This window comes from Rhinolophus sinicus, linkage group LG07, assembly GCF_036562045.2.
Source record: "Rhinolophus sinicus isolate RSC01 linkage group LG07, ASM3656204v1, whole genome shotgun sequence".
Lineage (NCBI taxonomy): Eukaryota > Metazoa > Chordata > Mammalia > Chiroptera > Rhinolophidae > Rhinolophus > Rhinolophus sinicus.
Genome location: NC_133757.1, coordinates 110,015,898 through 110,038,876, shown reverse-complemented (window position 1 = coordinate 110,038,876; position 22,979 = coordinate 110,015,898). Strand labels below are relative to the sequence as shown.

At 42.0% G+C, this 22,979-nt stretch overlaps 1 protein-coding gene across 1 annotated transcript in view; it reads left to right on the top strand.

Moving 5' to 3' along the window:
* Nucleotides 1-1,686: 1,686 nt before the first annotated feature.
* The window catches only part of SMAD1 (SMAD family member 1), a 67,685-nt gene continuing 46,392 nt past the window's right edge, over nt 1,687-22,979 (top strand). The window contains exon 1 of the mRNA XM_074338727.1: nt 1,687-1,925. The gene's annotated coding sequence lies outside the window, so the exon portion shown is untranslated. The remainder of the gene's footprint in view (nt 1,926-22,979) is intronic.

Here is a 22,979-nt window from a genome sequence, read left to right as displayed (position 1 = left end):
TTTATAGCTTTCCTCCCTAACCCAGGATCCGGTCGAGGAGCATACACTGCATTTATTTGTCATGCCTTTAAAAAAAAAAAAAGATTTATTGAACTAAAATTCACATACCACGTAATTCACCCATTTCAAGTGTATGATTCAATGGTTTTTAGTACATCCACAGAATTGTGCAACCATCACCACAAACTAGTTTTAGAACATTTTGTTAGCCCCCAAAAGAAACCCCATAACCTTTAGCTATCACCATCTAACCTCCTCCCCAAACATAGACAACCACCATTCTGCTTTCTGTCTCTATAGATTATTTGCCTATTCTGGATATTTTATATACAGTAAGTAGAAGTATACGATTTGTGGTCTTCTGTGCCTGACTTCTTTCACTTAACAATGTTCTCAAGGTTTATCCATGTAGCATGTGTCATAACTCCATTTCTTTTTATGACTGAATAATATTCCATTGGATGGAGATAGCACATTCTATTTATCAAGGGTTTTGAACATAGCGACCTGATCTGAGTGGCATTTAACAAGGCTCACTCCAGGTGTTGTTCCAAGGAGCAGAGAATGACGAACTGTGTCAAATGCTGCTTTTAGGAAAAATAAGATGAGGACCAAGAGTTGACCAGTAAGTGCTCAAGTAGTTTAACAAAAAAATTAGCAGAAATATTCTGATCTATAATTTATAAACTGTTATTTTGTGTTTTGTGGGGTTTGTTACATTTTCTTTGGATAATTAAACATGGAATGCAGAAATAGTAAAATAGTTAATAAGGAAGAATTTTAAATGGAATGTGTACATGTAAACGTATGTGAACAACTAGAAGTACCATTAATTTACAGAGATCTTTGACATTTTATTTTGGTGGTAATGATACTTGTGGTTCATGTAAAATTTATTCCTTAGGATTCATCTCTAAACATAATGTTATGGTACATTATCCAAGATTTCATGCCAGCTTCCAGAGAGCTGGTTAATAGAAAAATTAATTCTAAAAGGTATTTTCAATGTCTATGCAGATCAGGTAGATGAGAGCTAGTCTGTTTTAATTGAGGGGAGGGGTGTCATCGAAAAGATTGTAGAAATTGGGTCAAAAATTTAGAGTGCTATTGTGGCATCTGTCATGATTTGGAGCAATGAAGTTACCTACTCGAACCATTAGGCACGAAACGCATGTATTGATTCACATGCAATCGATTTTCACGCATGTATCGGTTCACAGGCTATCCAATTCTGAGTACGTGCAACTTCTGAGGCTTGCAAATCATTGGGGAGTAAGTGAGGGGCAATGAAAACGAGACACAAAAAGCGAGTCTGAAACGATAATTGTCAAACATGTACTCCACATTAACAGTACGTTCCGGTGGGCGCGGTGGACGTGTAAATGAGCATTTCAGAAAATAAACGCCGAACACAGAACTTCACTTGCAGATAATGCACCAAGTCCGCTCACCCGGACGAAAGGAGGCAGGGGGAGGCAAGAATGCGCGTTGTTTTTCCTGCTGGAATCAAGGGGGCCGGGGGCTGGGGCCGCTCCCCTCGCGGTCCTCGGGCCTCCCAGCGCCGCGCTCGCGCCGGCGGGGCGGGGAATTTGGAGAGGATCCCTGGTCGCGCGGCGGCGGCGGCGGCGCGCGGGTGCGCGTGTGAGCAAACGAGCGGGCGGGCGGGCGAGTGCGCTGGGTATTGGCAGCGGAGGAGTGGAGGCTGGGCGGCTCCGACTCCCTGACGCCAGCACGACCAGATCAATCCAGGCTCCGGGAGCGAGAGGGCGGGCGGGAGGAGGAAGGAGAGGCCGAGCGGCTCAGCCCGGGCCGAGGCGCGGGGAGGGACCCTGCGAGCGCAGCGCCTGGCCGGCCGGACCGGGGCCGCGGGACCCCGCTCGTCCGGCCACTCCTGCGCCCGCGCGGACGGGCGCGTCGCCAACCCGGTAAAACGAAACATACCCGAACCCAACTTTCCCCTCTGCCGCGTCCCCGCCCGCCTGTCGGCACCCTGGGCTTTCCAGCGCCGCCGCTGCCTCAGATGGGACGGGCGCGGGCCCGCAGGGCGGCCGCGATCGTCAGGGCCGGGCGCGGGCCGCGGCGGGGAGGCGGCTCTTCCCCGCGTGGGTCGGAACGGGGACCCCCCCTCCCCCATGATGGCGTCTCCCAGTCGCTCTGAGGAGCGAACCTGCCACCTTCTTCTCTCGCCCCAGCCGGCCGCACCGGGCTCGGCCGGGATTCCCTCGCGTCTTTGTTGGGTCTGCGGTGGGGAAGCCGCGTTCCTTCGCTGGAGCCTCGCCCCCGGCCCTGGCCGCGGCGGGACCTGCGGGACCTCCGGGCCACCCTCCCCCTCCGCCCGCTCTCTGTTTCCCTTTCCTTTTCGGCAGCCGGGCCCAGGCCCGTCCGCGCGGCCCGCGGGCCCATTGTGTCCCGCGCCGGCCAGGGCCACCCTTGCGGGAGTTGGAGGGCGGCCGCCGGCGCTGCCCTGTAAGCACTCGGCTCCTCGGGGAGCCGGTCTCGCACGAAGGGGACACCCGGTGCCCTGGGTCCCTCCGCGTCCAGACAGGTTCCCTTCTCTGCCCCAACGACCCTCTTGGGGGTCGAGGTCAAGGGAAGTTCGTACCGAAATTCCCTCTAATTTATTCAAAGATTTGGCGGCGGCGGCGCGTAATTTTTTTTTTTTTCTCTTCCGCCTACACCCGCCTGCGTCTCCAAGTGTCGTCTCATTCCTTTCCCTTGACCGGATTCGATTGCCTCACTGCATGTGTATTTGTGAGTTCGCTGTTGAACAACTGTTCTTTTACTTTGCTCCCTGGCTTTGTGAGGGTTTCTCGGGGTTGTTTCTGTAGAAGGTGGGGGTGGTGGGTGTGAGAGCAGAGAGAGACGTGGGCTTGTTTTTCTAGTTGCCAAATATATATGACGGCTTAAAGGGAGAGCGTTTCCTTACTGTACTTAGGGAGTGAGGAAGGACAGACGCCTGCCGGATCTCACAACTACAGTGGTGCGGCTTTTGTTTATTTTGAGGCGCGTACGGTTTTTAAATACACTGTGCGAGATCACCAGGAAGGCGAAGGCTTCCCTTCTGAAAATGAGGCGCGGCTCAGAACCATCTCCTGAGAAAGCATCGTTTTCGTGAGTGCTGTGACATCTGGCCTTTTTCTTCCTCCTCATGTTCTCTATCCATTGTATCTGAAGTTGCAAAGTAGGTGAAATTGATACAGAAGTTGCATGATTTCTGTCTGTCTTTCCTCTGGCTGACACTCTCAGCACCTAAATCACAGAATGCCTTTATTTCCCAACGTTTCTTGCTCTAACTGCCTGCGGTGGGTAACATGCCTACGTTCAGTAATGAGAAAACTGTTCTCTGCCCATGTTGATTTTTCACCGTGCTGATAATTACCACTTTACGTTTTATTGGAGGTGGATGAGCTGCACTGGAACGATTGAAAAAGAATGGAGGTAGAGGCAGTGTTCACTGCCCCAGCATTTTCAATTCGTATAAGTATTTTGCGTCGGTGTTATTCTGAATGAGGTACCTGGCCTAATAGGCTATACTGATTAAAGTGTTTGCTCTCCCCTCTCCCGCCCTCTTTCCCATTTGCAGTCATTTGATATTTCTGTGCAGGTGGTGTACATTTGTGTAACATTGCAATTTTTAGGAAACTGTAACCAGGGTCCTGAGAGATGATTTTCTAGAGGTGGGTGATGCTAGAGCCTCTGGAGGATCCAGGTGGTATCGGGTTTCTTCTAAGGGTAGGGATTTGTCCTTGATTTAGTTTTGATCCCTCCAACCTTAGGTATGTAACCAAATCCATTTTTCCTATTTTCAGAACCCTTTGATTTTATACTCTTGAAGAGCTGAGGACCTTTGCATTTTGGAGGAATGACAGTTTTTAGGCAATTAAAAATTTTAAGCTCTTCCACCTCTTGGAGCTTGATAATTAATTCCTTTCTACTGAGTTCATTAAAGTATATTAAGAGGAAGTAAGTCTCATTTTCCCCAATATATTTGTTAGTTAAAAACTAAATTTCAGACTGTAATTGTGATTTCTAATAATTCTGGCTTAAAGATAAAACATAGTAACTTGGTTAGAGTGGAAAAAGAATAAACTTGAGCAAAAAGAATAAACTTGAGTGTAATTAGACGAGTATATTTAAACTGCAGTCGCCTACATAATCAAGGCCAAGTTGTGTGTATAAAAGATCTCATTTGTGTAGTCTTACAAGGCTAATGGAGGCATCATTGAGGCTTTATAAATAATGTAAGTTGTGTATAATGTAGAGTCTCCAGAGACAGCAGAGAAAGCATCATTACCAGCCTTTTCAACCTGCTCGAGATCTTAAATTGATTTACAGCACTGAACTGGTGCAAAATGATACATCAGGATGACATGGGGTCAGCCTGTAAAAGTCTATGATGTCAGCCTATTAGTTCAGTCATCATAATTAAACCATATTACAGGGGCAGCTAAGCAGGAGTCTGGCGTTATACTTCAGATATGGGTGGTACATGGATTTTGTTTATAGTGGAAAGGCTGAACTGACCAGGAATGCTGATTTTTTTCTGAAAGAGCAGAAGGTTTACAGAACTCTGAATTTTTGAAAAAATTGAACAGAAATGCAGAGATGTCTAGTCTGCATTGTTTAAGTAGCTTTCCATTTGGTAGTGGAGAGACAGATGCTTTGGGGGTGCTGATAAAGACCTTGGCAGCTCTGATCCCTGTAGTGGGTCACGCTTCGTATGAGCTTGAATTTAACTTGACCTTAGGGACCTTCTAAAATATCAGAGGACAACATCCTTCTTATTTCTGATCCCTTTATTAGAACCGAGTTGCCCTGTATTGATGTATCCGCTGACATGTTATATCTTTATCTAGTCATAGTTATCAGGTCTCCACTGAAAAATATATTTGAATTGCACATATGAACAATTCAGAAAAAGAAGACCCTTGTTTTTTGCTTAGTTTTCTGGAAACCTTTATTCAATTTATGGGTCATCTAAAGCTGTGCTGTCCAGTAAGGTAGCCAATAACTACATGTGGGCATTTAAGTTGAAATTAATTAAAATTAAGTAAAAATAAAAATGTGTCTTCTCAGTAGCACTGGCTACATTTCAGGTGTTCAGTAGCCACGTATGGTTAGTGGTTACCATACTGGACAGTGTCCGCATAGAACATTTCCCTCGTAGAAGATTCTATTAACGGTGCTGCTCTGGGACCTGGACTTCTCCTTTTCCTTCCTTTTTACTCATCTTTCAGTTAGTTCTCAGCTTGTTACCTCTGCTGAGGAGTTTGTGGAGCCAAAGAAAGAAAGAGATATATCAGTTAATTTTGCTACTAAGCGATTATTAGTTGCTCTTGGTAGAAAACAGTTGGGATGTGACCATTGAAGCTACTAGAGAAAATGAGGTTGATTACGGGTATTTGTCATTGGTGTCGCGGGTTCTAATTGGACGTAGAGCTATGGGTAGGAGAAATAATTGTAGCTATTTCTTTTCTGACTTTTTACTGTTGCTTTGTTTCTAATACCGCTATGTCATTTAAGCTTCCAAACTTTCCTGAGTACTGTTGTAACTTTGAGTCATTTGACAGCTAAAGAAACTGAGTTTGGTGTGATTCACTGCCTTGCCTCAGGCTGCACACCTAGTGGTGACGATGTGAATGAGGAGGGCTGACTAGAGCCTCACTCCTAACTATTACGTACACCCACATAATCCTTGTTCTGCCGGACTCGATTATTCCAGTAGAGACGACTGTGCTTTTATTTTTTAGGCCTTTAGACAAATTTTGTGCTATTACGCTTTTCTTGGTTATCTTTTCAGTGTTTGAAGGAAAGGAAACATAATGTTAATACATAGCTAAGCAGAACAGAATGGGAAGAATAAATCTGACATAAAAATAATGCATTTCAAAGCCAATTTAGTTGTATCTTTGCTATTCTGGATAATTCCTGCCACTTTCCCCTTGCATTTTTTCTTGTATAATCATAAGCTGGTGGTACTGAAAAAGGAAGTTCTAGTAGTTCAATTTATCTCATCAAAATTATTCTTCCCTTGGCTCGTAAACACTGCAGCTTGAGATGCGAATAGTTTTTTTGCAAATTCCTTAGCATTTTTTTCCTTATATTTAATGTCGACTTTTGTGTAGTCTTTATAGTTCAGTCATTCTTAACTTTTTTTTTTTTTGGTCCGGTCAGTTGAAGAATCTGATGAAACCGTGACTCCTGTACCCTCTTCTCACTCCCATCCTCTGATCCAAATGTTCTTACATGCCCTGGGAGGCTTGTGTGTACACTTACGTATCCAAATTGCGTGATATTTCAGATGATGGCATCCATGGCACTGCCTTGCTAAGTGCTTTCGTAAACATTAAGATTTTTATTTTTCTTCGTAGAGAATAGAGCTATTTAGTGTTAAAAGTTGCTTTGAAGATTTTCTGATCCAGTTGGTTTGTATCAAGTTGTGCAATCTGAGGTCGAGAGAAGATAGCTGACTTGCCTAAAGTCACCCATCTAGTGATCGGAAGAGGGAAAGCCAGACCCTGTGTCACTCTTCTTGTTGTTCAGTTCCCATTTGTTTCTTTGTTTTTCCCCACCACACTCGCAGTGTTCCTGAGGCTTTGGTGTGAGCATATCCAGTGTATGGTAATTTGGGGAGGGGAGCAAAGAATTTCTTGGTATGATACTTATTTTTTGTACCTAATGTTGTTGGAGCTGAGTAGAAATCAAGTCTGACAACCTCAGAGAGATTTTTTTTACAGATTAAAATGGAATTTTTTTTTCATTTTAGAGATGGAAAAGACCTGTGTCTGATTTAATCAATTGGACCTTACTAGAAAATGGGGGATCCGAGACTGCACAAAGTTCAAATTAAATCAGGCGATTATGCTATACGAATCTCATGTCTTGACTCTGAAAAGCAACTCACATACCTAACCAAAAGCTAAACTTTGGGGTACGTACAGAAAGAGCGGGGGTTCTGGAGAGAGAATTGGAAAGATCTGAGAAGAAAAAGGATAATTTAAATATAAAAAGGTAGAGAGGTTTGATATACGTTATAAAATGCCATTAAGGCTGATGTGTTTTCTGTACTTGTACTTCTATATGTGGTTTTTCTTATTTTTAAAACTTACTATTACTAGTTTTATTATAAAGGATACAACTCAGGAGTAGCCAATACATAGGGCAAGGTCGGGGGGAGGGGCCAGAACTGCCATGCCCTCTCCAGGTGTGCCACTGTCACAGCACCTGGATGAGTTCAACAACCTGGCAGCTCTGGTTTTCCTTTTGGTACCAAGATTAGCCAGGTGTGCTTTGATAACACAGGGAGGCGTCGCCATGTGGCCCCAAACCGAAATCTCTTTGATTCTTTATATTCCTTTTCTGCTACTACCTGGTAGTGCAACTATTCAGTCTAATCTGGTGATCTGTCATCTGATTTGCCACAAAACACCTGAAATATTTTTAACACTTATTCTAGAGTAACTTCCTTTAAAAAAAAAAATCGCTAAGCTAGGTAGCATGAATGTACATACTTAAAATCTAAATTAAAATCTTCACTTTGGTGTGCATTATTAAGATGGTATCAGGTTTAGAGATACATGACTAGTACTATAGGTAGAAGCATTACAACATTTATAGCAACTGCTTGCTGACTTGCAGAAACGAGCAGGTTCTGTAGAAGAGTCATTTGTGTACAGGAAGCTTTATTTCAGTTGAGAAAAGCCAAAACTCATAAACAGTGACTCCAGTGAATACATCAGTTTCTCAGGAAGGTACTGGAAACTGCAGGATTTGAGCACTTTCACATCGTTGTAATATTTGTTACAAGCTAAAATCAGAACTTTAGGGAACACTGCCTCTTGAAAATAAAGCACCAGACCCTCCATGGTTCATGGGAATCTGTACCTGGCGATTCTGTCAAACCTTTACTTGGTTCCTAGTGTTTGGAATAAGGCAGAGCCTTGTTCCCTTGTAAGAACCCAGGTCTGTGGTGTGGTGGATTGGTTTTTTAACTAATTTTCTGGACAAGTCTGAATTTAAAGGAACACATACACACACAACAGTTAATTATATATCTGTGTGCTTTTGAGCTCAGAATGTAAGTCAGTACTCCTCACCGGGTCAAGCTTGGGAAGAGGAGGCGACAGGAGTCTAGCTTTTTATTCAAAAATATATTTATGTACATAATTTTTAATGCTTTATTTGTAGTTTCCCCTGAATTTTTAGGGCAGCTGTATTATAGCTATTTTTTTCCTACAATCTCAGATAGTTAGGGTATAGTTACTAAAGCTATTCATTCATTTTCCTCTGATTGTCTGTCTTTTGTGGTTTCTTTGCGGTGTGCTTATGAAAAGTGGAAGTATTTCACACTTGTACAGCTTTTTCTTTCAATTTCAAACACCACAAGAAAAAAGGGAACTAATTATCTATTAAGTATTATAATTAGACAGTAAATTAAGTCATTAGTTAGTTAGCCAAATGCAGGACCTTTTGTTTGTTAGATGGAAAGAAAATGTGTCATTTTAATGGAAGAAGGATTTTAAATATGCCCTTATTTGATCATTTTGATGCTGTAATGTAAGTGTATGCTTAATTTATTCAGTGAGTATTTGTTAGTTCTGAGCAGCTTAGTCAGTCATTGGTAAGAAGACACACAAAAATGAAAAACATGAAATGCAACAACATTGCAGGAGTTGTTTCGAGGTGATATAGGAGTGAGTTGTAGAGACCCTCGGGGAGGACCGCTGGTGTCCGAGGACTTGCCGGTTTGCGCAGGTACAAGGCGGGTGTCCTGGGCAGTCACGAAGGGGAAGCCTCTGGAGGGAAGCGTGAGTGTTGAGATCTCTGGAGCAGCTCTGTCCAACACGGCAGCCACTGGCCACGCGTGGCTACTGAGCACTGAAAACGTGGCTGGTGCAACCTTGGAGAGCTGCATTTTAAATTCTAATTTATGTTTAAATAGTCACCTGTGGCTATAGTATTGGACAACAGTTAATGGATAGAAAACAGTCAAAGATGGCAGAGTTAGTGATCTAGAGCCCAGGTGCCGCAGTATTAGCCATGCTAAGGAGGGAGTCCTGGCTGAGAAAGAAGCAAAATGGGGTTAGGAAGGAAAGCATAGCAGAGCTCATGCCCGCCGGTGCCGGCCTCGCCTGTAGTGTAGAGGCAAGTGCCTTCGTCTGGATCGTGAGGTGGGGAATCAGCAGATGGCCCTGGGAGACTAAGAATATTGGAGAAGCTTTGGAAGAGCTGTAGCTGGCGTGTCAGGAAATCTATAGAGAATTCAAAGTCTAAACAGTAGGGGGGAACCTGAGGTAAAGTGCAGTGTGACTGGAGAAGATGAGCTAGTTGTTGCTTTCTACTAGAACTTGGTGGCCTGATAGTTGGAGGGAAATGTTGGCAGAGATGAGTCTGGCCTCGGGATAGCAAATCGGTTAAGAAATGAGGTTCTAGAATCAGGGTACTTGGGTTTAAGTCCAAGTCCCAAACCGTGCTTGGCTTTTTATAACTTTGGGAAAGCTACCTACCATTAACTTTAGTACCTTGCTTTTCCTCATCTGAAAAAGCACATACCAGCCTTAGGATTGATTGGAACATGAAATGAGTTGTACTTCCATAGTTCATCTAATCGAAGATAATGCCGATTGTAAGATAACTATTTCATGCACTATCGAAAAAGCTGGCAATTAGACATGACATACCATTGATTATAAGTTTCCTGGTTTCAGAGTTGTTAAAATGGGAGGGGGGGAGGGAGGTGCATCTTTTACAGTCAGTAAAATGCAGAATACCCCACGGGCATAGCATAGGACCTGGCACGTGCTAAGCACTTGGGAAATGTTATTTGTAACATTTATAAAAATCAATGTGATTTTAGGGTCTAGAATGTTAATGAGCACAGTATCGAATCCAATCTAGATAAGGGGGTCACAGGTTATAAGGAGTCTAATGAACCAAATGAACTGAGAAGCGTTAAGCAATGGGAATGCTGGTAACGAAGTTGTGAAATATCAAGTGTGGGAATTTGTAAATAGAGCATTTCCCTGACGAGTCTAGATAAAAGTTTTTAAGAAAAGTATAGTTAATTGGACTAAGAGAAGAATGCCCTGTAATGATTTTTAAAAAGTTATTTAAATTGCCCAGAGCTTTAAAAAGTAAGTATTCTGAATTTATCAGTGGCCTTTCTTATAGCATTCATTAGTGTTAATTTTTTTTTTCATTTGAGTAATATATGCTCAATGCAGAAAGATTGTGGGTGGCATGGATTCTTGTCATAGTGTCAGGAGGAAAGGGGGATTGATTTGTGCCATTTCAAGAGATGGAGCGGTATAAACAGCTGTAGAGAGAGCTTTTCAAAATGTGGCTCCAAAGGCAGAAAACGTAAAGGAAAAATGTATACATTTGACAGGACTTATGTGACCGAACACATGCAAATGACCAAGTACACACTCACAAACGATCTTTCAGGTAACAGATTTGCAGTGAGTTACTGTTCTTGTAAGAATCTTTTTAAATCAGTGGGAAACACCGCCCCGATAGAAAAATTGGTAAAGCATGTGACCAAACAATTCACAAACAAATGAAACGCAAACAGCTACTAAACATAAAAAGTTTTTGGTGTCCTTGACCAGAGTCTTTACTGGAATGGGGGCGAAGTCTTCTCTTTTTCTGTATTGTATTACTGTTTGTTGACCAGGAAGTTATCAGACTGGGAAAACTGGGCTGTTCTCATTGAAGGAAAGGGAACCACAGTTTCCCTGCCTCCTAAGAGAAGCTGGAGTTCCAAGGAGGTACCTGGTATACGTAAGCTGGTGTTTTAAGAGACAGGCCTTCTCCGTCTCATTTCCTTGATATTACCGTACTGCCCTCCAGGTCATGAATTTGGGATAGAAGACTCCTCGTTAGAGTGTGAGGTGTTCCCAGCTCTTCAGTGTCCTGTCAGTGATGAAGTTTCTTAGTCAAGTGGCGCACGATCGACGAACCTTACAGACACCAGTGCTTAATAGAGCACATTGAAATGGGCCTCTTTCTCTCCTACCTGCAGTCTTCGCGTTTATTTATAGTGATCTTTCCTCATTCTTATGAGACTCAGAGATGGTCTTAGAATACGGTTTTGATGATTGAGATGGACTAGTAAATAATGCATTAAAATAAAGTGAGAAAAGTTCCCCCAAGTAGTAAAATCCCTTATAAAATGAAAAACAAAATTGAAACAATTAGGCATCAGCATTTAATTTCCCAGATTTTCTCTTAAGGGTGATGGCTGGGTCGTGGGTATGAAAAAGGCTTTTCATAGGCTGCCGTAAGGGAACACTGTGCTGGCCATTGGTGGGAGCCTCACCTAAGCGAAATGCAGTCTTAGCTCAGCAGTGAGCGCTTTCCTAGCCACTCGACAGCGTCTTCTGCCTCACCATCTTCTTTCTTGTAAATGATCTGCAGATATTTCAAAGTTAGAAAAAGAAAAGGCTTTAAATCTCACCTCCAGGCTCAGCACTTGGCCAGCTACCATCCCTCCCCATTCTTAGGTCCTTTCTGAATGACAGTGACAGGGAGGAGGGAGCCTGCACTGGGATGCTAAGTCGGACCGTCCTTCAGACTCTGAAAGCTGGAGTTGGAGAGGCGGGATGAACGCAGAGCAAATGGGTCTGAATTTTGTGAAAGGGAGTAGCTGTTCATGAAAGAGAAGAATGACGCAGTGAATGCTGCCTTAGAAATTGTACGTGTAGCCCTACTAACGCTCAGCACGGCTGATAGTGGTGTAAAGCTTGCCAGCTCCTCCGTTTCAGCTCCCTGTTTTGCTTTTTGCCTGTTGCTGGCTTTGCAGTCTGGAGTAATTAATAAGAACCTCTTTATTGTCCCTCTGCTCATGTTTGTGTGCTCAGGACTTTGGTTTAGTTTGTTCAAGCTTGAGGGAACGTTTGATTGATTTTAAATGTTTTTGGTTAACTGTGAGCAAAATTAGCTTATCATTTAAGTGATTGGCACCCAAGCTGTACTTACAGCACGTATTCGCATTTAAACACCAAAAAGGTTTGTCTTGTCGCATTGGCCGGGAAAACCTCCTTTAAAAAAGGTGCATCCCTACGGTGGGGTTCTGTTTTTTGTTAAGCTGATAAATAATTCAGCAAGTATTTCATGGATTCCTACTGTGTATCCAGCACCGGGCCCTGTTTTGAGAGGGACAGAGAAATGTGTGAGTCAGTTTCTGCCCTGAAGAAGCGATCTTACTGGGAAGGGGAGAATATGATGATAGGAAAAGGTAAACACCAAGCATTGTTATTGATGCTACATCATCTTAGCTTGAAGGTATTTCTCTTATAATTGGGATAGTCTTTCAAGATCAAGGATTGGGAGAGAAATCTGATGCAGTTGGTAGAGCCCATTTCTACCTTAATTGATTCTTTCAGCAAGTTTTTGAGTGTATTTATATTTATACTTCTGTTCATAGTATATTTTTTATGCAACTTCATAAAGTTGGGATAAGGGGTCATAAATGTAGGGCTTATGCTGAGGATCTTGTATCTTTGAGGAGTAATACCTACCTGCTTGTCTCATCTAGCTTCTGTTTTAATCACTTTTATTACAGTTGTTCTTTAGACAGTTCCTCGAGGGTGTAAGTATGGACAGTGGCTCTACGATCTCTGTCGGCACAGTGAGTGGTCCTCACCTTGCCTGCCCATGAGAATCACAGCCACATGACCTGTGTTGTGTTGTAAGTTTGTTTTGAGTGTGCACGTGTATTTTATACTCAGCAGCACTTGGTGCTTTGTGAGCTAGACATATCAGTTAATTCTGAGGATTAACTATTTGCTCCCCCTTTTCTTATTTGAGGAGGAAAGTGCTAGGAAGACCAGGTATGTGTGTTTGATGTCTTTCCCTGATTCCTTCCTGCAGACATCAGCAATCCTTGCGTCCTGGAATCCAGAAGTGGAGCTAAGTAAAGGTGTGGAGGCCCAAGGTGCTTAAATTAGAAGGAGAAAAGGAATAGCAAAGGGGGGTTGAATATAGCGGTTCATCTGGCCACGTCTCCATGGAGAACTTTTGGTTGTTCCCTTGCGGGAGGGTGACGGGTGTTTCTGCCAGCATCTGGTGAGCAGAGACCAGGGTGCTGCTAAATAGCCTATAAAGCTAAGGTTGAGAAACCCTGGAAGAGAGGAGGAAAGGGGGTATCAGGAGGCAGAGGGGATACTGAAGTGAGTGTCACTGACCCATTTCTGCCCCTCTGGGACACGGTTTGCTTTGTCAGCCCCCGCTGCACCCACATCCTGCGCGGTGGAGAGGAGTATTTTTTGCCAGTATCTGTAGATAGCATTGTGACTGCCAGCTGTGCACGAGCCATTCAAATGAGTATTTTAATATTTTACCTGTAATAAAATACAATACTTGAAAGAGTTCTTTAGTTAAATTTTCTCCTCTACATTTGCTTGGATGGAAAAGAATTACTTCAAGAAAAATGAGCCAGTTATTTGTGTTCTGTTTTGTTTATGTTTTCAGTACAGGACTCTAAGAATAATCGGTGCGAATGTAAAGAAAATGAATTTCTTAAAAGGAGTTTAATTTTAATGTTCCACAGTCTCATCATAAGAAAAGAGTATCAATAGTTGAACACATACGTGGGCTGTTGGTGTGATGTAATGGTGTCAATTTCCTATGCCTTGTTGAGGGATCGCTTATAGCTTCTTATCCTGTTCTAGGCTCTTTAGGTTAAAATGAGCTTAATTTTGTCACTGCTACCCTCATAAAACTCTAGGAAAGTGGGAAGAAGGAAAGAAGGAAGGTAACAACAATAAAAAAATGAATTGGGAAGGGAAGGAATTGGAGGGATTAAAATAAAACTCGAAGCAAATCCTTGCTTGTCAGTCCCTCTGCTTTCTGCATGAGACAGAGGAGGAGGGTACTTAGGAGAAGCGGGCTGGGAGAGGGGCTGCCTTGGCAAGTCCCGTCACCTTTCTGCACCTCAGTTTCATCATCTCTGAAATAGTCCTTACCTTCTGGAATTCTCGTAAGGATTAGGAGAGTTAATAGGTCTCAAGTGCTCAGAACAGTGCTCCGTGCTTTGTGGTGGCGTGCTGATGGTCTGAGAATGGCATTTGACTCTTTCTGACTCCTTGAGCTGAAAATTGACAGAGGCCACGCATGTACTCGGACGCAGTCTCCCATGCCTGCACGACAACTCTCTGCCTTGGAAGTTGGTGCTGATGGTAAAGAGAGGTTATTGAGTCCTCAGCTGGGATGTTTCAGATGCTCTATAAAGCCTTTTTGTCTATAGAATTTTGAGAGGATGATAGAGTGATTCATATTATAAAATACATTTGTAAGTTTTTATAGGACAATAAAACCATTGTAGTTAACTGTTCGTCATCCACTTACAGATTTTCCACAGAAATATTTGAGTCTTGAACAGGCATTTCTTTAGAATTTACTGTCTTCTCAGAGTATTGAATAGTTTTATTATTAGTGTAAGCAAAACATGACAAGGAATTGAAAGCTTTCTCTGATAAAGCAGAATACATTCCAAAAGCAACGGCTAATTCTTACTAAGTCTGCTTTGGATGATCCGTTCCACAGTTCACACCATTGACCCCCCTGGGTGGTAGTCGGTTGAACTCATTTGGATTTCCATTGCACAGTCGGTGTCACAGAGCCCCGGATGCCCGGGAGATGTAGTTGCAGCAAAGAATTGGCCACTCTCCATGTCTGTTCCTCCTTAAACAGCCTGATCGTGTCATGTGACTTATCACCATCAACCTTATAACATGGCCCTCCCATCCCTCCCGCGCGCTTTATAGCTGTAAGCTTGGTAGTGATGGCAATGGGAACTGTCTCATACTCATTCTCTTTCCACGGCACCTTTATGTGGCACGCGCTTAAAAGAACTGTTCAGTTAAATAGTGCATTAGTGGCGACCAGCGCGCTCTTAGTGGAACGTGAGAAGGGGGAGACCTTGAGCTCTTAAGCCTTCAAAGGGCACTCTTAGGGTTTCCCATTCTGGTTGGTAAGTCGGTCCCTGTGGGGAGGTTAACGGACAGCCCTGGGCTGAACAGTGATGAGGCAGCAAAGGGCTGCGTTTCTGGTGCAGGTCTCACTGGCTCACCGCGTCCTGCAGGAGATGCCGGTATCCTCAGCATTATGTCTCTGACCCAGGGAAAGACGTGGCGTTGGCTGCTTTTAGCTCTTAGCTGGAGGGAGCTCTTACAGTGCTGGAAGAGGGCTGCTGCTCTTTGTTCATTTTCTCCTGTGAGGTGGCCAAGTGAACGTTTCTAAGTCGAGTCCAGTTTTTGGCAGATTGAAAACAGGATGTCATTGATTGTCATGTGGAGGAGAATGAAATCTGGCTGATCTCAGTGTTTGTTTCAGTGATTATGTAAACTTTGATTTTTAGAAGTTATTTTATTCTTCTAAATAACAGATTTATGTACTGGAAAATGCACAGGACCAAATTACTCTTGAGATATTCGAGTAACACAAAACATTTTGGGGTGAGATTCATGCACTGAAAATTTTGAACGATATTGGAACTGTTAATGGAAAGGGGACTAGGGAACTAGAATGGGAAGGAAACTTACTTTTTTGTTATATTATGGCACTTTGTAAAATTGAATTTTATGATCATGTGCCTGAATTGCTTAATAAAAAATGTTACATTCCCACCCATACCATGTTCTCCCAGAATTAGGCCATATATTCCAGCCCTGTGTACAGGAATAAATTTCTCTGAAAAATCCCAGTTCAGTGGTATTTCCATTCTGTGCAGAAACACTTTCAATTATTTTTTTCCTTTATAAAAAGATAAATCTTACCACCTCTTGGTCATAATGCTGTCTTTTGGAGCCACAGAGAATAAATCTCTTACCTACTTTCAGTTTTTATTTGTAGTATTGGAGTTTTAAAATTGAAAACCATAATTGATTAGAAGAAAAAAACAGTACTCTCCTGCACTCCCTTCTCCTTCCTACCTCACTCCTGAAGGTAACCTGTTCAGTTTCGTTTATTTCCTTTCAGGCCTTGAAAGATGCACATGTATTTATACATGTAATACAAGTTTTGCTTCTGTCTGTTTTTAAAATGGGATCACATTATGTATATTGTTCTGCAACTTTTTTGAACTGAACAATTATGGTATGGTTTTTGTTTCCATGTTAGACATTAAAGTGTCTTTTTTTTTCTTTTTTAGCAGTTATATCATTGTCGGGTGTACCGTAAATTATGTAATCATTCCCTTACCGTTAGACATCTGGGTTGTTTGGAACGTGAGTGACCTTGGGCATAGACCAAGCTCATCTAAGGATGCAGCTTTCCTGGTAGGTCCCTTAGGTGCTGGCTGTTTTCTAACCCTCATAGCATAGGGCCAGGAGGTGGTGTCCCCTTCATTGCCACCCTTGGCCCATCCTCCCACCACCCTCCATGAAAAACCCAGCTTTGAACATTATGTCAGCTTCTGCGACTCACTTCCCTTCCTTGTGACTCACTCACTGCTTCACTCCCCATCATTCACCCTCATCCCTACAAGATTTTAGCTTCTAGCCATCGTTTCCTCCGCACTGCTCCTGTGATCATTCCGGGACTTCTCTCCCCGCTGACCTTTGATCTCACCTCAGGTACTCAGTCCCATCAGAAGGGACTTTTTTACACTTGTAACAATTGAACAGATTTCTCTAAGTTTAGGGTTGATTATTTTCTTTCTTAAGCAGGAAAATGTATTTGTTCATGGTGGGACCTTCAGAATACATCCAGAATCTGACCCTTTCTGCCACGCTGATCCAAACCTTTTATCATCTGAAACCTTAACAATTGCCATAGCTTCCAGCTGGTCTCCCTACGATGTCCTCCTTCCATCGTTTTCGTCTGTTCTCAACCCAGTCAGCGCAGAGCTCCCGTAAACCGTGAGTCAGTCATGGCTGACATCTCTGCTCGCATCTCCCGGTGGTCCCCGTCTTTTTCCGAGTGAAAGCTAAGAAGTGCCTCCGCGTTCCTACGTGTCTGCTCCCCTCCCCAGCGTCGTCTCCCACCACTCGCTCCTCCTCCGTCCATTCCCACCTTATCGGCCTCCTTGCTGTGTGAACATTTCAGCCACGGTCCTGCCTTCGGTCCTTTGCACTTGCCTTTCCCTCTGCTGGCAGTGCGCTCCCCCAGGTACCATGTGGCGCAGCCCCTCACCTTCTCAGGCTTCTGTGGGGACATCACCTTCTCAGTAGGGCCTCCCATAACCACGAGAATGTGGGTCTCATTCTAAACAATACTGTTTTGGGTCTTTTGTGCAGTGCTATGTCCATGCTTAGAATAGTGTCTGGCACAAGTTCGTGTTTGTCAAATAAACTGAATGACTGTGGGGCTTATCGGATTTTCTTTTTACCATTTTTAAAAACAGAACGTTAGAACTAGGACAGAAACTTTGCTTTTTGATATATGTGAAATATTAAAATTAGCTTTCTTATTTGTGAAACTGCTCTTAATAGAGTACGTCACAGTTTTCCGCATGTTACAGTTTTCAGATCAGTTTCACATATTCATATTTGGTCCTCATAACAACCAGTGGGGTAGGTGGTAGAAACAAAGTTTTGTGGAGAAGAAAATTGAGGCTCAGAGAAATGTTTGGTTCACAGTGCAGCTACTAAGTAGAAAGCTGCTGTTCAAATCTGTCTCTTATTCCATTTTTAAAAACATCTTAAAAATGACAGAAAAATTTGTAGGGGTTTTATTTGAAAGTGTGAAGAATGTGCCTGATTTTTTACTCTGGATTTAGTCTGCCTTTTGTTTCCATTTGAAAGTACATAAAATAAATGGTTAACTTTAAAATTCCTGACAATGACATATCAACAAGTTTTATTTCTCTCACCTGTGGAGGAAGTGGCCTCCACCCAGTTTTACTGAATTAGGAGGGAAGTGATTTTTTCAAGTGATAAAAAGAAATAAAATTCCATGTTCTTCCCAGAGGAGGAGTTCAACAATTGGGAGAATGGCGTGAGACCATATGTTGGTTTGTAAAAGGATATAACTTGCAAAGATGTTTCCTTTGATGCCTGTGATGAATATGGATGTGTTTCCCTTCTAGAGGGTCCTGATTAAATTATTCAATTAAGATCTGAGCTGAAGGATCTAAATATAGGGAGAGGGTTCAGGCTGTCCTGCCTTGTGAATGTCAGTCAGCTCAGCCCTACAGATGTCGGTGTTTGTTGTCATAAACAGCACCTGTGAGATCAGTGGAACAAGAAAAATATGTTCCCAAAAATGAAATAAAGCAGGATTTTTTTTTTTTTTTAAATAAAAGGGATAGTTTTTTTTCTTCCTCTAGCCTGTTCCATTTTCATCTGTGAATTTGGAATTTGCATTGCCTTTTTTTTTTTTTTTTTCTAACCTGATTGGTAGACTTTCGTATCTGTTCTGGTTTAAAATGCAGATGTACCCTTTGCTAGAATATGGTCTTGATCCTCAAGTTAATTAATAAAATTGAGATAATGACATACACCTTGAAGAATTCCTGTAAGGAGTCAATAAGATGTTTGTAAAAACAATCAATATAATGCTGACGTAAGTGAATAGGTCAATTAAAATAATTTCATTCATTTGTTAATGATGAATCATTCAGAACTGGCCCCTTACGGAAATTTACCACATTTAGCATTCTTTGCTGTCTATAAAATTGCTATTCTACAATAGCAAGGAGTCAAAGAGAATACTAGTTTTTTCTAAGAGACAACTACTGTAGGCTTTTTCCCTCTGCAGTCAGTGAAATTAAATTTTAAAATGCCTTTGGTCGTCAGAAAAGAGCACTTACAGGGCAAATAACACTACAGCTTTTGAGCTGAGATGAATACAATTGAAAGTTATCAGTGTGAGGTAGTTAGGACCTGGCCTTCTTGAAGGCCAGCATGTACTGAAGTTCAGTTTTCTGTTAGAAGCATGAGTTTTGGAATTGGGATTTGGGATTCAGTGGGATTCAGGAATGTTGTAAACTTTTAGAAGAAGTGCCAAGGAGATAGCGAAAGAAGCCAACTTTGTTTGTTGGAATTGAGGACAGTAAGAAAACTTAAGTGCCTTCAGTCTACTTAACAAATAATCATCTATTAAAACAAAAGAGAACTGACACTTGCTATTCTGTAGGGAATCTCTATGACTAAGAGAAATTGACAAGTTGCCCTACAAGCCGTCCAGATTTGTCAGGATGGAGGGACTTGTGTGTGCAGAGCAGAACATGAAAGAGTTCTTGTGTTAAAGAGTTTCTAACACAATGGAGATATATTGAGTAGCAATACTTGACACACCTAAATCTATAAACTACAGTTGTATCCTTAGAAACTCATGTAATTGTGACATCCATAAATTCCTTGCTTCATTTTCATCATGGGGACACCACTTTTGAAATCATTTGACTGAAATGTCACAGCTTGCAGTGAACTTACAAGTGAGAAGTAAGTGGTAAGCTGGAATTCAAAGCTTATGTGTTACTCCTTTTTTTCTTTTCTTTTTTTCCTTTTTGGTTCCTAAGATTCCCACTCACTTCACACTCCTGAGAGACCCCATCACGTCTCTCACTAGCATGTCACTTAAGTCACACCTGAGAGACTGGAAGACTAGCTGTTAGTGTCCGCATAATTGCATTACTAAAAACAGGCTTTCAAGAGCTTGTCCGCTCTCCCACCTTCACCCCCCAGTTTCTTCAGCATGAGACGCCGGACACAGGGGTGATTCGTGTCCCAGGTAGCATACTGGATGGCGCACAATTTCATCATGCTACTCAGATCTGGAAAATTAATCTCTGGAAAAACAATTTAGTGAGAAAGTGGCAAACTAGCTATTCTGTGGCGTCAATCACACATTTAGAAAGTTGGGACATGTTTGGAAGTAACCAAAACAAGGCTTCATAGTGAAAGGCTCAGTAAGGTGAAATGTGACATCTGGGTGTTGGTGAGAGCAGGACATAGCTTCTGCTTTAAGACGGGGCAGAACTCTTCTGTGATCTCCAGTGGATCTTCATATCGCTTTGTTGCCTAGGAAGTTTGTTTAAATATGTTTTCATTTTCTGAGGACTCAGTTGAAGTCGAGTTCCTCTTAGCCCAACTCCTAAGCAATGGAGTAGGTAGTTAAACAGGTGCTTTAGAATCTATGAGAGAAATGAAGAGAGGTTAGATCCATCCTCCCTTTCTTCTTCTTCTAGGATTCCCCCCCCCCCTTATTTTGGTTAGTAATAAGTTTTATTTAGCTACATCTGACCCATTTGAAATTGAGAAATGTTGAAAGTCCTGTGCTAACTGCTGTTTTAAAACAGGAAAAAGAAATGCAGAGGCCCTTGACCTGTTTTCTCCTGCAAAACAACTATCTCAAAACCAAGTTAGTGCCTAATTGGCGTAACAGGGGAGAAGAAACATTTGAACAGATTATTTGTTGAAACCAAGTCACAGAGCATTGTTACTTTGGGGTATTTTCTAAGACTGAAATAGCTAGAGAAAACCCAGCTCTGTTTTTATATTCATTGTTGTAATGGCATTATTCTTGTGTAGCAAACTTTTTTTTCCTGTTTGGCTTGGAGTAAAGATGTATCATTTTTCTTAAGGAGCCGTATAATAAATACTCTCTGATGCTTTTACTGTGTTTCCCCGAAAATAAGACCTAGCCGGACTATCAGCCCTAATGTGTCTTTTGGAGCAAAAATTAGTATACGACCCGGTCTTATTTTAATATTATATATTATATTATACCAGGTCTTATATAAATTTTTGCTCCAAAAGACACATTAGGCCTGATAGTCCGACTAGGTCTTATTTTCGGAGCAACATGGTATTAGGAACCGCTCAGAGTTGTGTTCTTGTTCCAGAGTGCTGTCTCCACACGTCTTCATTACAGTAGCCCCTCCCTTATCTGTGGGAGATGACATTCTGAGACCCCCGGTGGATGCCTGAAACTGCAGATTGTTCCAAACCCTCTATATATTATGTTTTTCTTTATACATACATACCCGTGCGAAAGTTTATCAGTTAGGCACAATAACAGATTAATAAAAGTTAAGTGAATGTGCTCTCTCAAAATATTTACTGTACTCACCTTTTTTTCACTTAAAAGAGGCACTTTACAGCTTCTTTTTGTCGTATCCAAATTGGCAGCATCACTAATCTTGTGCTTTGGGGCCATTAGCAAGTAAACTAGGATTACTTAACACAAGCACTGCGATGCCTTGATAGCCCGTCCAATGATAACCAAGACAGCTACTAAGTAGCTAATGGGCGGGAGCGTCTACTGCGTGGGGACGCTGGACACGGGTGATTCATGTCCCAGGTAGCAGAGTGGGTGGCGCACAGTTTCATCACGCTACTCAGAACAGTGTGCAGTTTAAAACTTAAGAATTGTTTATTTCTGGAATTTTCTGCTTAATATTTTCGGGTCACGGTTGAAAACGTGGATAAGGGGGAGACTACTGTACTGGTTTTTGTGGGTACTGCTCATAGGGTTGTTCGCCATCTGGGACGGGAGTATATGTGCTGCTTCTACCTTGGCCATCCTGCTATGCGGGCAACCGGATTGCCTGCTGTTCCACTTGCGAGTGATAGGTATTCAGGTTTGTTTATCAAAAGTTTGGAAGTTCCCAATTCTTGAGGACTTTTGATTAATTCTGTAGTCTTAATTTATTTAAGTCTAATGGACATGGTTATGACTCCCCCCTGCTCTCCCCCCTCCCCCATTTTGTGAATTCTCTACCTTACCCTTACCAATAATTGCAATTCTTGGCTTAATGATGGCTTGCTCTTTATGTTTTAAAATATTTACTGGTATTGAATCTCAAACATTCTCCTTTGTAGCCTTCATCTTTTTAAGCATTTTTAACCCTAATCTGTAGTGTTTAGTCTTCTGTGATTCTATGGTTTTTATGAGTGTTAGGAATTTTTAGGGCATCTTGGTTTCATCTTCCTTGGGAATCATGATCTTTCTTGACAATTCTGCCTTTGGTAGTGTCAACCTTAAAAATTAAACAACAAAGGTTATGAAGCAGCAAATGAATTTACTCAGGAAAAGCAATTTGGGACAAGCACACCATTCCGGAGAAGAGAGAGGAACATGTTTTTTTAGACGAAGGGAGGAAGTTGGGAGGGCAGGTTTTGAACTAAAGGTCTTTAGCAAGAATTTGGGATTGTGGCAGCCTCTCATTGGTTGAGTTGTTGCTGGGCAAGGAGAAAATCTGCCTCTTCCTGCAGGAGGCTATGTAAAGTAAGCTCTTTCCTGCTGGGGTACGTAAAATAAGCTAGATTTGTGGTATGTATGTGAGAGCCCTCCCTTCATGACTCCATTTTGAATGAGGTTTTTCTTTATTCATTTTCATAGTAGGAGTATACAGTTGACTTGGGTACCTAAATGAAATCAAGTAGGTTAAAAAAAAAAAGTCCATTTTGGAGTAATGAAAAATTATATTACAAGATGGATCCCCTGGCATGTTCACTTTTTGACCCTTTTTGACTTTTTACTTGAGCTAAGCGTCTCAGAGGAAGCAAGATTTCTCATCAGGCCTATCTAACATTGGGTGTTAGGATAGATGACACATACCTTTCCATAATATTGATTAATATTGCCACTGATCACTTTGTAGAACACATCTCTGAGGTCTTTTACATCTCCATAGCATTCTGTATGCTGATGTGTTATAGATCTAAAAACTACTGAACTACAAAAATCATAACAGTTTGCTTACAATTTCTCTGAAGCCCCACTGTAGCTCGTCTTTGGAAGCTCAAGTCTTTTTCTGTTTATTCACAGGATCATCTGTTTAAGAAGAAAGCTAGTGGTTTAAGTCAGGAAATACGCACAAAGTTAGTTTATTTACTTACTTGGAAATACTTGTTTCCCCAAAAAAGGATCAAACATTTTTATAGAAAAATAATTTTTATAAAGTCTTGTTTCTTAAATAGCTTATCCAACTGGTAAACAGTTTCAAAGTGCAGTTAATCAATACCCTGTGATTTTAGTTCCTTCATTCTTTTGATCTTTTATGCTTTGATGTTTTACCATTAGAGTTA